The sequence below is a fragment of the Anomaloglossus baeobatrachus genome, chromosome 6, assembly GCF_048569485.1.
Source record: "Anomaloglossus baeobatrachus isolate aAnoBae1 chromosome 6, aAnoBae1.hap1, whole genome shotgun sequence".
NCBI classification, from domain to species: Eukaryota; Metazoa; Chordata; class Amphibia; order Anura; family Aromobatidae; genus Anomaloglossus; species Anomaloglossus baeobatrachus.
This window is the reverse complement of record NC_134358.1, coordinates 119,668,467-119,682,389: the sequence shown is the minus strand read 5'-3', so window position 1 is coordinate 119,682,389 and position 13,923 is coordinate 119,668,467.

The window sequence follows — 13,923 nt, the reverse complement described above, 5'->3', positions numbered from 1 at the left end:
CTTGGGTTATACTCACTGCAGCTTAGCTGAGTGAGTTTATGTGTGGGGAACTTCCGCGCCGGCCCCGGAGACTGCGGCGCGGCTGAGACTTGTGGTGCGCCGGGGACTTCGCGCCGACCGTGCTTTTACGACGGCAGCGCTTATAAATCTAGTCCCCGGCTTCTGCGGCCTAGTTACGTTTCGTTCCCGCCCCCAGCCCTGTCAGTCAGGGAAGGGGAGAGACGCTGTACAATAGTCAGCGCCGAGGGCTGGAGTCTTATTTACATACTCCAGCCCTCTCACTGGGCACAGTGGGACGCCAGTTTCCCGCTCTTTGTCTGCAGCACGCCCACGGCCCGCCCCTCTTCACAGGACGCCGGCAGCCATTCCTGCACGCAGTCTGAGCTGGAGAACGGACATAGCCCTGGGAGACCCAGACAGGGGATTCTGGCGACCACACACCCGCTGTTAAGAGGGCGGTAAGCAGCACCTAGGTGCTGACCCCACTAGTGCCACAGTGTTGTTTTGTGTACTTTTGTCTGTACCTATATATATATATTGCACTGTACGGTCGCTTCTTGGCTTATACCCCTATATTGCTCTGAGGAGACAACAGCATGTCATCCGCAAAAAGCAAGGGTGCCAAGGCACAGGCTTTATATGCTGCCTGTACCGCATGTGGGGCTGATCTACCGGCAGGTTCCACTGACCCCCATTGTGTGCAATGTTCGGTCCCTGTGCCACTTCGTCAGCCGGAGTCTATGCTAGTAGTGGCCCAGGCAGACTTTGCAGTTTTTGCTGATAAGATGTCTGTGACTATGACAAAAATTCTAGAAACTTTGCAGTCCAGGCCGGTCACTCAGACCATGGGCACTGTTGATTCAATGTTCCCCGGTCCCCCTCAGTTGGAACTAATCCGTGCTCCAAGGGGGTCCCAGGCATCACAGGCTGAAGGCTCTGACTCGGACGACAGTCCCAGGCAGCCTAAGCGAGCTCGCTGGGAGAGACCCTCGGCGTCATCACGCTGGTCAGGGTCTCAGCGAGAGGATTCTCTGTATGATGAGACAGAGCTAGGTGATCATGAGTCTAATCCTGAGACCGCTCTCAACCTGGATACCCCTGATGGTGACGCCATGGTGAATGATCTTATAGCGGCCATCAATAGACTGCTGGATATTTCTCCTCCAGCGGAGGAGGCAGCAGCACAGCAGGAGAAATTCCATTTCAGGTATCCCAAGCGTAAATTGAGTACTTTTCTGGACCACTCTGACTTCAGAGAAGCAGTCCAGAAACACCATGCTTATCCAGATAAGCGTTTCTCCAAACGTCTTAAGGATACACGTTATCCCTTTCCCCCTGACGTGGTCAAACGCTGGACCCAGTGTCCAAAGGTGGACCCCCCAATCTCCAGGCTTGCGGCTAGATCCATAGTTGCAGTGGAAGATGGGGCTTCACTTAAAGATGCCAATGACAGACAGATGGACCTTTGGCTGAAATCTGTCTATGAAGCTATCGGCGCGTCGTTTGCTCCAGCATTCGCAGCCGTGTGGGCACTCCAAGCTATTTCAGCTGGTCTGGCGCAGGTGGACTCTGTCATACGTCCATCAGTGCCGCAAGTGGCGTCCTTGACCTTGCAAATGTCTGCGTTTGCGACTTACGCTATCAATGCGGTCTTAGACTCTACCAGCCGTACGTCAATGGCGTCCGCCAACTCTGTGGTTTTACGCAGAGCGTTATGGTTAAAGGAATGGAAAGCAGATTCTGCTTCCAAAAAATGCTTAACCAGTTTGCCATTATCTCAGGACAGACTGTTTGGTGAGCAATTGGCTGAAATCATTAAACAGTCCAAGGGTAAGGACTCTTCCTTACCCCAGCCCAGATCAAGCAAACCTCAACAGTGGAGGGGACAGTCGAGGTTTCGGTCCTTTCGAGGCTCGGGCAGGGCCCAATTCTCCTCGTCCAAAAGGACTCAGAAGGAGCAGAGGAGCTCAGATTCCTGGCGGGCTCACTCACGCCCAAAGAAAGCAGCCGGAGGAACCGCTTCCAAGCCGGCTGCCTCATGACTTTCGGCCTCCTCTCTCCGCATCCTCGGTCGGTGGCAGGCTCTCCCGCTTTTGCGACATTTGGCTGCCACAGGTCAAAGACCGGTGGGTAACAGACATTTTGTCTCACGGGTACCGGATAGAGTTCAGTTCTCGTCCTCCGCCTCGGTTCTTCAGAACTTCCCCACATCCCGACCGAGCCGATGCTCTTCTGCAGGCGGTGTGCTCTCTAAGGGCAGAAAGAGTGGTGATCCCTGTTCCTCTTCAGGAACGAGGTCAAGGTTTTTACTCCAATCTGTTTGTGGTGCCAAAAAAGGACGGCTCTTTCCGTCCTGTTCTGGACCTAAAACTGCTCAACAAGCACGTGAAAACCAGGCGGTTCCGGATGGAATCTCTCCGCTCCGTCATTGCCTCGATGTCTCAAGGAGATTTCCTAGCATCAATAGACATCAAAGATGCTTATCTCCACGTGCCGATTGCTCCAGAGCACCAGCGTTTTCTACGCTTCGTTATAGGAGACGAACACCTTCAGTTCGTAGCCCTGCCATTTGGTCTGGCGACAGCCCCACGGGTTTTCACCAAGCTCATGGCAGCAGTGGTAGCAGTCTTGCACTCTCAGGGACACTCGGTGATCCCTTACTTGGACGATCTACTTGTCAAGGCACCCTCTCAAGAGGCATGCCAACACAGCCTGAACGTTGCGCTGGAGACTCTCCAGACTTTCGGGTGGATCATCAACTTTTCAAAGTCAAATCTGTCACCGACCCAATCACTAACATATCTTGGCATGGAGTTTCATACTCTCTCAGCGATAGTGAAGCTTCCGATGGACAAGCAGTGTTCACTACAGACAGGGGTGCACTCTCTCCTTCAAGGCCAGTCGCACCCCTTAAGACGCCTCATGCACTTCCTGGGGAAGATGGTGGCAGCAATGGAGGCAGTCCCGTTTGCGCAGTTTCATCTGTGCCCACTTCAATGGGACATTCTCCGCCAATGGGACGGGAAGTCGACGTCCTTAGACAGGAAAGTCTCCCTTTCCCAGACGGCCAAGGACTCTCTTCAATGGTGGCTTCTTCCCACCTCATTATCACAAGGAAGGTCCTTCCTACCCCCATCCTGGGCGGTGGTCACGACAGACGCGAGTCTGTCAGGGTGGGGAGCAGTTTCTCTCCACCACAGGGCTCAGGGTACGTGGACTCAGCAGGAGTCCACCCTTCAGATCAATGTTCTGGAAATCAGGGCAGTGTATCTTGCCCTACAAGCCTTCCAGCAGTGGCTGGAAGGAAAGCAGATCCGAATTCAGTCGGACAACTCCACAGCGGTGGCATACATCAACCACCAAGGCGGGACACGCAGTCGGCAAGCCTTCCAGGAAGTCCGGCGGATTCTGATGTGGGTGGAAGCCACGGCCTCCACCATATCCGCAGTTCACATCCCCGGCGTCGAAAACTGGGAAGCAGACTTCCTCAGTCGCCAGGGTATGGACGCAGGGGAATGGTCCCTTCACCCGGACGTGTTTCAGGAAATCTGTCGCCGCTGGGGAAGGCCGGACGTCGACCTAATGGCGTCCCGGCACAACAACAAGGTCCCAACGTTCATGGCACGGTCTCGCGATCACAGAGCTCTGGCGGCAGACGCCTTAGTGCAAGATTGGTCGCAGTTCCAGCTGCCCTATGTGTTTCCCCCTCTGGCACTCTTGCCCAGAGTGCTACGCAAGATCAGGTCCGATTGCCGCCGCGTCTTGCTCGTCGCCCCAGACTGGCCGAGGAGGTCGTGGTATCCGGATCTGTGGCATCTCACGGTCGGCCAACCGTGGGCGCTACCAGACCGGCCAGACTTACTGTCACAAGGGCCGTTTTTCCATCTGAATTCTACGGCCCTGAACCTGACTGTGTGGCCATTGAGTCCTGGATACTAGCATCTTCAGGATTATCTCAAGGGGTCGTGGCCACCATGAGACAGGCTAGGAAGCCCACGTCTGCTAAGATCTACCACAGAACGTGGAAGATTTTCTTATCCTGGTGCTCGGCACAGGGAGTGTCCCCCTGGCCATTTGCATTGCCTACTTTTCTTTCCTTCCTGCAATCTGGTTTGGAAAAAGGCTTATCGCTCGGCTCCCTTAAAGGGCAAGTCTCAGCGCTATCGGTATTTTTTCAAAAGCGTCTAGCACGACTTCCTCAGGTACGCACGTTCCTGCAGGGGGTTTGTCACATCGTCCCTCCGTACAAACGGCCGTTAGATCCATGGGATCTGAACAGGGTACTAGTTGCTCTCCAGAAGCCGCCCTTCGAGCCTCTGAAGGATGTTTCACTTTCTAGACTCTCACAGAAAGTGGCCTTTCTGGTAGCGGTCACGTCTCTTCGGAGGGTATCCGAGCTGGCAGCGCTGTCATCCAAAGCTCCCTTCCTGGTTTTTCACCAGGACAAGGTAGTGCTGCGCCCGATTCAGGAGTTTCTCCCTAAGGTGGTATCCTCTTTTCATCTCAATCAGGATATCTCCTTACCTTCCTTTTGTCCTCATCCAGTTCATCGGTATGAAAAGGATTTGCATTTGTTGGATCTGGTGAGAGCACTCAGAATCTACATTTCCCGCACGGCGCCCCTGCGCCGCTCGGATGCACTCTTTGTCCTTGTCGCTGGTAAGCGCAAAGGATCGCAGGCTTCCAAATCCACCCTGGCTCGATGGATCAAGGAACCAATTCTTGAAGCCTACCGTTCTGCTGGGCTTCCGGTTCCATCAGGGCTGAAGGCCCATTCTACCAGAGCCGTGGGTGCGTCCTGGGCATTACGACACCAGGCTACGGCTCAACAGGTGTGCCAGGCAGCTACCTGGTCGAGTCTGCACACTTTCACCAAACATTATCAGGTGCATACCTACGCTTCGGCGGACGCCAGCCTAGGTAGAAGAGTCCTGCAGGCGGCGGTTTCCTCCTCGTAGGGGAGGGCTGTTTTGCAGCTCTAACTTGAGGTATTAATTTACCCACCCAGGGACTGCTTTTGGACGTCCCAATCGTCTGGGTCTCCCAATGGAGCGCCGAAGAAGAAGGGAATTTTGTTACTTACCGTAAATTCCTTTTCTTCTAGCTCCAATTGGGAGACCCAGCACCCGCCCTGTTTCCTTCGGGATTTTTGTTTTTTTCGGGTACACATGTTGTTCATGTTGAACGGTTTTCAGTTCTCCGATGTTATTTCGGATTGAATTTGTTTAAACCAGTTATTGGCTTTCCTCCTTCTTGCTTTAGCACTAAAACTGAGCAGCCCGTGATCCCACGGGGGGTGTATAGCCAGAAGGGGAGGGGCCTTACACTTTTTAGTGTAATGCTTTGTGTGGCCTCCGGAGGCAGTAGCTATACACCCAATCGTCTGGGTCTCCCAATTGGAGCTAGAAGAAAAGGAATTTACGGTAAGTAACAAAATTCCCTTCTTTGCGCTCGTTAATCGTATCATCTAGGATTTACACACAACGATGTCGAAAGTGACGCCGGATGTGCGTCACTTTCGATTTGACCCCACCGACATCGCACGTGCAATGTTGCAACGTGCAAAGCCGCCCTTAGAGAAGCTGGACTTACAGGCGGATGACTGGGTTGTCGCAAGTTTGTTGACTTAAAGGTCATATGCAGCTCTTCAAAATTGATGGCCTGTCTTTAAAATTGTCAATCGATATTCAATTGTTTAATGTTCAAACCTGTCTCTACACACTTATGTAAACTACGAAAAAAAGTACAATCCTCTCTCAATTGTGGTGACTGGTATCTCAAAGTCTGTCACTACCGGTAATAAATGCTTTTTCATAAATCTGATCAAACTAAGCAAGTGCAATGTGATAAGAATTACTAAAACTTAACCTGCCTGAGGTTAAAAAATATATATATTTTCACCAGGATTACTAGAAAAGTGGAATTTGCATTAGTGAGGAATATTATCCTAGTAGAACCATTTATGCAGCTCCACTAACATGCAAGAATTTGCCACTAATATTGTCACGATGTGAGTATTCACATACTGCAAGTATTCTCTGTTATGGCCACTAGGCAGGGCACATTGACTAGTGCTCAGTGAGGCGGGTTGGGGGGGGTTGTAACTTGTTATACTAGCTTTATTCTAGCTCATAGGTGGGGAACCTTTTTTCTGCCGTGGGCCATTTTGAAATTTTTACCAACCTTCCGGGCCCGCAAAAAATTATCGGTTTGAAAAGGACCCTAATATATTTGGTCAAACAATTAACTCACCCCTATAACCCTACTATCGTGGCTGGAGCTGCTTGTCTTTGATACAGCTGTAATGTTCGGTGATATTGATCATGTTGCTTTTCACAACTGCTTTTCCAGGTTTGTCTCGGTCTGGAGCGCAGTCAACAGATTAGTAAATCATGTACATCACATAGGAGACGCTGGAGGCACATACATCACAAGAGCGGATGGAGGCATATACAGTCCCTTCGAAAGTATTCGGCTCCCTTGATTTTTTTCAACCTTTTCCCACATTTCAGGCTTCAAACATAAAGATAAAAATTTTAATGTTATGGTGAAGAATCAACAACAAGTGGGACACAATTCTGAAGTTGAACGAAATGTATTGATTATTTAAAAAAACTGAAAATTGGGTCGTGCAATATTATTCGTCCCCTTTAAGTTAATACTTTGTAGCGCCACCTTTTCCTGTGATTACAGCTGCAAGTCGCTTGGGGTATGTGTCTATCAGTTTTGCACATCGAGAGACTGAAATTCTTGCCCATTCTTCCTTTGCAAATAGCTCGAGCTGAGTAAGGTTGGATGGAGACCGTTTGTGAACAGCAGTTTTCAGCTCTTTCCACAGATTCTCGATTGGATTCAGGTCTGGACTTTGACTTGGCCATTCTAACACCTGGATACGTTTATTTGTGAACCATTCCATTGTAGATTTTGCTTTATGTTTTGGATCATTGTCTTGTTGGAAGACAAATCTCCGTCCCAGTCTCAGGTCTTTTGCAGACTCCAACAGATTTTCTTCAAGAATGTATTTGGCTCCATCCATCTTCCCATCAATTTTAACCATCTTCCCTGTCCCTGCTGAAGAAAAGCAGGCCCAAACCATGATGCTGCCACCACCATGTTTGACAATGGGGATGGTGTGTTCAGGGTGATGAGCTGTGTTGCTTTTACGCCAAACATATCGTTTGGCATTGTGCCCAAATAGTTCAATTTTGGTTTCATCTGACCAGAGCACCATCTTACACATGTTTGGTGTGTCTCCCAGGTGGCTTGTTGCAAACTTGGACGGCAGGGTCTTGGTAGATTTTCAGTGGTATGATACTCCTTCCATTTCAATATGATCGCTTGCACAGTGCTTCTTGGGATGTTTAAGGTTTTGGAAATCTTTTTGTAACCAAATCCGACTTTAAACTTCTCCACAACAGTATCACGGACCTGCCTGTTGTGTTCCTTGGTCTTCATGATGCTATCTGCGCTTTAAACCGAACCCTGAGACTATCACAGAGCAGGTACATTTATACGGAGACTTGATTACACACAGGTGGCTTATGTTTATCAACATCATTCATTTAGGACAACATTGGATCATTCAGAGATCCTCAATGAACTTCTGGAGTGAGTTTGCTGCACTGAAAGTAAAAGGGACGAATAATATTGCACGCCCCAATTTTTCAGTTATTTATTTTTTAGAAAAGTTTAAAATAAGCAATAAATTTCGTTCAACTTCACAATTGTGTCCCACTTGTTGATTCTTCACTATAAAATTTAAATTTTTATCTTTGTTTGAAGCCTGAAATGTGGGAAAAGGTTGAAAAAATCAAGGGGGCCAAATACTTTCGCAAGGCACTGTACATCACAGGAGGAGCTGGGAGCATATACATCACAGGAGGGGCTGGGGACATAGACATCACAGGAGACACTGGGGTGCATAAATTATAGATGCTGGGAGCATATGTACATCACAGAAGGGGCTGGGGGCATATATACAGTACAGAAAGGGCTGTGGGCATATATACATAAGAGGAGGGTTTGGGGGCATAAATACTTGTCTAAATGTTACTGATTAAAAAAAAAACTCCTGTAACCCAGAAGTTCGGACATGATTCCTACTGGTGTGTCGGGTCCTTTACAAGCTGCTTATGGCCAGTTTTATTCAGTTTATTTTATTTTTACTTAGTTATACAAATATTTCTAGACTCGCTGCATATAGTTTTCTTAAAAAAAAAAGATAGCTGAAGGACAGTAGTGGTAGGTACGCTTTAAGAGTGTGTTTTTTTATATAAGAATCTGGAAAATGGATATCCTCTTGCTCTAAGATCAACATGCTGAAAACCTAGATTGCGCCTTTAAATTCTCCCTAACTAGTGCTCAGAATGATGTATTTCAGGTCAAGTGAGTGCACAAAGTCCTCTTTAAGGCTTATGAGCAGGTTATCCAAGGCCTAGTGTTCTGGATGTGGAGGAGCACAGATCATGTGTTTCTATATGGTATGGGTTGTTTGCACTGCTAAAGATTTTGCTGTAGCATGTATTGGGCCAGGGTCACATGACCGTATTTTCGGTCCAAGTACAATCCGACACTGGCCAATGTTATTCTATGTGGCCATGCACATGTCCGATTTGTTTTCTCTCAGATCGATTGTCCAAGGAAAAATTCAAAGCATGCATGATTTGCATCTGTAAATTGGACCACACTCAGCCATGCATGTCAATTGGTCTGTGAAAAAAATGAAACCGTACTCTGTTGACATCTGGATTGTGGTGTGATTTTTTTTTTTAAGGACTAAAAGGAAACTGGTAGTGCTAAGATATGTGGAACAATGAATATGGGAATATAGACATGCATTAGTGCTATGAAAAACATGTACAAATTTAGATACTTAGCACATAAAATGGCCAGTTTTATGTGAGCCCAACCGCCAACGGCAAGGTGACCTCTTATTGTTGGGTCCATGCCTCTCTTTGAGTTAAAAACCTACAATTTATGCGCGGACAGGAACCTGCAAATGGAGAATTAAAATCTCCTGAGGCTGAAGAGCAGGAGTGCTCTGTCAGAAGGCATGACCCTGTAATCTGTCAGTCTTTTTCTTTCATTTTTTAAGGACTAGCAAAATAGAGACGATGGAGACATTTTTTTCTACATCTTCTCCACATGTGAGAAAATTTGATCAAACTCTGGTCAGACTCTGATCAGACTTATCAGCATACTTGGACCGATTTTCTTGGCACAGAGGAAATACAGCTTTGTGACCTTGGCCTTACTTTGAAGGTTCAGGTAGCTCCAAACAGACATTTTCATGGGCACAAAAAGGCCTTTCTAATTTTTATTTCATACTTCTCTTTAATTTAAGAAAAGCATATGTAATCGAAAACCAGCTGACAAGCCTCCTTTTATCATAATCTTTTTTTTTTTTTATTTACAGTATTTTGCACTGCGTTTATATAGCTTTGTTTTGTGCAGCCAGATGTAAGTCTACTATACTGCAACTAAGTATTGTTTCCAATTTCATAGACAAATACAGCCGAAGGATAGCTCAAATGGAGACTAAAATGGCACGTTTTTGGTTCTATAATTGAAGTCTATAGCTCCTTCAGGGGCTCAGACGGAGTCACAAATGTGTTGCAAAAATGTGATGTGGATGTGGCCTAATAATAATAACAATTATACTTTATATAGCGTCAACATATTCTGCAGCACTTAACAATTTAAAGGGTACATATACAGACAATATCAGACATTACAGAATAACAAAACTCAACACATACCAAGAGGAGTGAGGGCCTGCTCACACAATTACAATCTTTGAGCTACTTGGGCTCAATTAATCATTTGTTTTATATTTTGTCACTTTTCTTTTTTTTTTATCTTGTGGTATTACTTAATGTTTATTTTTCCAAAACCATTAAAATGGTTCATGCTAAATCATGAATTTGGAGCAAAATCAAAAATTGTCTTTTTTTTCTGTCTTTAACTATTTTTGCAACTTTTAGAGCAAAAAGTCCCATCTTTTTTTCAAAATGTTGCAAAATTTGCTCCAAAAAATCTACTGTACATAAAATCTTTCCAGGAGGTGACTGGTATATTTTTATGACAAATTTTGCAACTTTTTGATAAGTCACAATTCATGAGTCAGGTGAAAACATCTGGAAATTCTAAACCAAGGTCACAGGGGCGAACAACAGAACACCAAACAAGCAAACATACCGTATTTTTCGTTTTATAAGAGGCACCCCAAATTCAGAGCAAAAAAAGGTGGAAAAAATGGGGTCCGTCTTGTAATTCGGTGGTGTCTTACCAGAGGGGGAAGCAGCGGTGTGGGAGGAGTCACAGGAGGCAGGGGCGGTGGGTGTCCCAGAAACTGTTGACTGTGCTGTGGCAGAGGCTGGGGCTGCGGCGGAGGCTGCGGCGGCAGCTGCGTGCTGTGAGGGCTTCTTAGAAATAGCGCCTGGAGTCAGCGCAGATTGAGCTCTAGGCTCAATGGCAAGCCGAGATCTCATCTGCGCAAGCACCACCTCTGGGCGCCATTTTCATCAAGTCCGCTGAAGGGAGATCAATGGACCGAAGGCGGCGCCTGCGCAGATGAGAGCCTGAGCAAAGAGCTCCATCTGCGCACGCGCCGACTCCGGGTGGCATTATTTGAAGTCCTCACCACCCGACCCGCAGCGCCAGTCCAGCCGCTGGAGACCCAGCACAGCTGCTGCAGACACACCCCAGCAGCAGCTGCCGTAGACCCCACACAGTGGCTGCAGATACTGCACAGCCACCGCAGCACCAGCCGCAGCAGCCCCTGCACAGCCGCCGCAAGATTCCCCTGGCCTCTTGCGACCCTTCTCCACCACCCTGGTAAGCTACATTCAGGTTATAAGATGCACCCCTCACTTTCCTCACCAATTTTTGGGAGGAAAAGTGCGTCTTATAATCCAAAAAATATGGTATATAAAATAGAGTTCAAAAGAGGCGCAAATGAAAAGATGAACTTGGAGCCATAAAATAACGGTGGAAAACACCAAAAACAGGCACAAAGACCAAAATGGATCAGGCGTTTTGTGTTTGTTTCTCAACCTGTGTGGAAAACTTTTCGATTACTCTGACACTACCCTATTTTGGAATTGGGATAGGTATTCCTAGAAAACATAATAATATAGAAGCAAAAGATAAACGTCATGGCCCCTCTGTTTATCTATATAACTATGTATGTTGCTTTAAAACACCACACACATGAATTTTTCACAGAACACCCTATGCATATTTATGGTAGATTCTCAAAAAAAAATGGAGCCTGTCAAACGGGCATTCAGCTGACAACCAGCACGTGTGTAAGGCTGGCATAATGCATCATTTTTGGTGCGGTTGTCTCATGTTTCTATGCCTACTACAGCACGTTTTCTCATTTACCTTACTAAATGATTGTAATGGGATCACGACATTTAAATTATTTGCTTTCTAACATTACCCAAGGTTGGCGCTTGGTTGTCCTTCAGAGCACTTTTGAGAATAGATTAATATTTATTAGTGATGAGCGAGTACGCTTGCCACTACTCGGTACTCGCACCAGTATCACTGTACTCGGGCTACTCGGCGGGTACCGAGTAATTTCGCGATACTCGTGCTGTACTCGTGGTCTTCATCCCTGCATGTTGGCGCTCTTTTGAGAGCCAGCCCTCATGCAGGGATTGGCTGGCAGACCACTGCAATGCCACAGCCCTGTTAGTTGTGGAATTGCAGTGATTGGCTGGCCCGCACAGCGTGACCGAGCCTTTATACCGGCGGGTGCGCTGTGCTCTGCACACAGCCATCTTGTATTCCCTGCTTTCCTCGCCCACAGGCGCGTATGATTGGTTGCAGTGAGACACGCCCCCACGCTGAGTGACAGGTTTCTCACTGCACCCAATCACAGCAGCTGGTGGGCGTATCTATACTGTGCAGTGAAATAATTAAATAATTAAAGAAACCGGCGTGCGGTTCCTCCCAATTTTAATACCAGCCAGATAAAGCCATACGGCTGAAGGCTGGTATTCTCAGGATGGGGAGCCCCACGTTATGGGGAGCCCCCCAGCCTAACAATATCAGTCAGCAGCCGCCCAGAATTGCCGCATACATTAGATGCGACAGTTCTGGGACTGTACCCGGCTCTTCCCGATTTGCCCTGATGCGTTGGCAAATCGGGGTAATAAGGAGTTAATGGCAGCCCATAGCTGCCAATAAGTCCTAGATTAATCATGTCAGACGTCTCCCCGAGAAACCTTCCATGATTAATCTGTAAATTACAGTAAATAAACACACATACACCTGAAAAAATCCTGTATTAGAAATAAAAAACACAAACCAATTCCCTCGTAACCAATTTAATAAGCCCCAAAAAGCCCTCCATGTCCGGCGTAATCCACGGACCTCCAGCGTTGCTTCCAGCTCTGCTGCATGGAGGTGACAGGAGCTGCAGCAGACACCGCCGCTCCTGTCAGCTTCACACAGCAACTGAGGTGAGTAGCGCGATCAGTTGCTGTCAGTCAGGTAACTCACGGCCACCGCTGGTGGCCGCGGATAAGCTTAGAGACAGCTCAGCTGATCGCGCGGCTGTCTTCATTGGCTGCGTGGAGATGACAGGAGCGGTGGTGAGTAGCGTGATCAGCTGAGCTGTCACTGAGGTTACCCGCGGCCACCGCTGCATCCACTGCTGGATCCAGGTAACCTCAGTGACAGCTCAGCTGATCGCGCGGCTGTCTTCATTAGCTGCGTGAAGGTGACAGGAGCGGCGGTGTCTGCTGCAGCTCCTGTCACCTTCATGCAGCACAGCTGGATGCGACGCTGGAGGTCCGTGGATTACGCCGGACATGGAGGGCTTTTTGGGGCTTACTAAATTGGTTACGAGGGAATTGGTTTGTGTTTTTTATTTCTAATAAATGATTTTTTCAGGTGTGTGTGTTTATTTACTGTCACTTACAGATTAATCATGGAAGGTTTCTCGGGGAGACGCCTGACATGATTAATCTAGGACTTATTGGCAGCTATGGGCTGCCATTAACTCCTTATTAAATTGGGGGGACCGCACGCCGTTTTTTTAAATTATTTAATTATTTATTTCACTGCACAGTATACACACGCCCACCGGCTGCTGTGATTGGGTGCAGTGAGACACCTGTCACTCAGCGTGGGGGCGTGTCTCACTGCAACCAATCATAGGCGCCGAAAAGCAAGAAAGCAGGGAATACGAGATTGTTTAATGAGCGGCCGGCTTTTTTAAAAGAGGAAAAGCCGCCGGAGTTTAGTGAACAGCTGTGCAGCGCCGCACCGGAGATCGGGGAACGGTAAGTATGAGAGAGGGGGGAGACTGACCGACAGACTGTGAGAGGGGGACAGACAAGACAGAGAGAGACCGACAGACAGACAGAGAGACCGACCGACGGACTGAGGGAGATAGAATGAAAAAAAAAATGACCGACATCGCTAGTAAAAAGCACAAAACGTGCGTTTTGGACATCGGAGTGCACACAATGTTTTCACGTAAAATCTTTCATGTAATCTCAAAAAGTAACATACACCAGCTCTATCTCACTATTGGGTATGTGCCCTTAACATTTCCGCAATGAAAATTCATTTTGGTGTCATTTTGGAAGGTTTTCTGGTGAGTCCGTAAAAATGGCGTAAAACATGGACAAAATTGTTCACAGCTGTGACTTTTGAGTGATAAATGCTTCAAGGGGTCTTCCCCATGCTGTTGCCATGTCATTTGAGCACTCTTCTAAGACTTTTGTGACATTTTTAGGGTTTCTACATGCTGCCGGGGGTCATTTCATAAAAATACTCGGGTCTCCCATAGGATAACATTTGGCTCGGTGCTCGGGCCGTGTACACGAGTATCTTGGGATGCTCAGCCCGAGCCTCGAGCACCCGAGCTTTTTGGTACTCGCTCATCACTAATATTTATCTTTA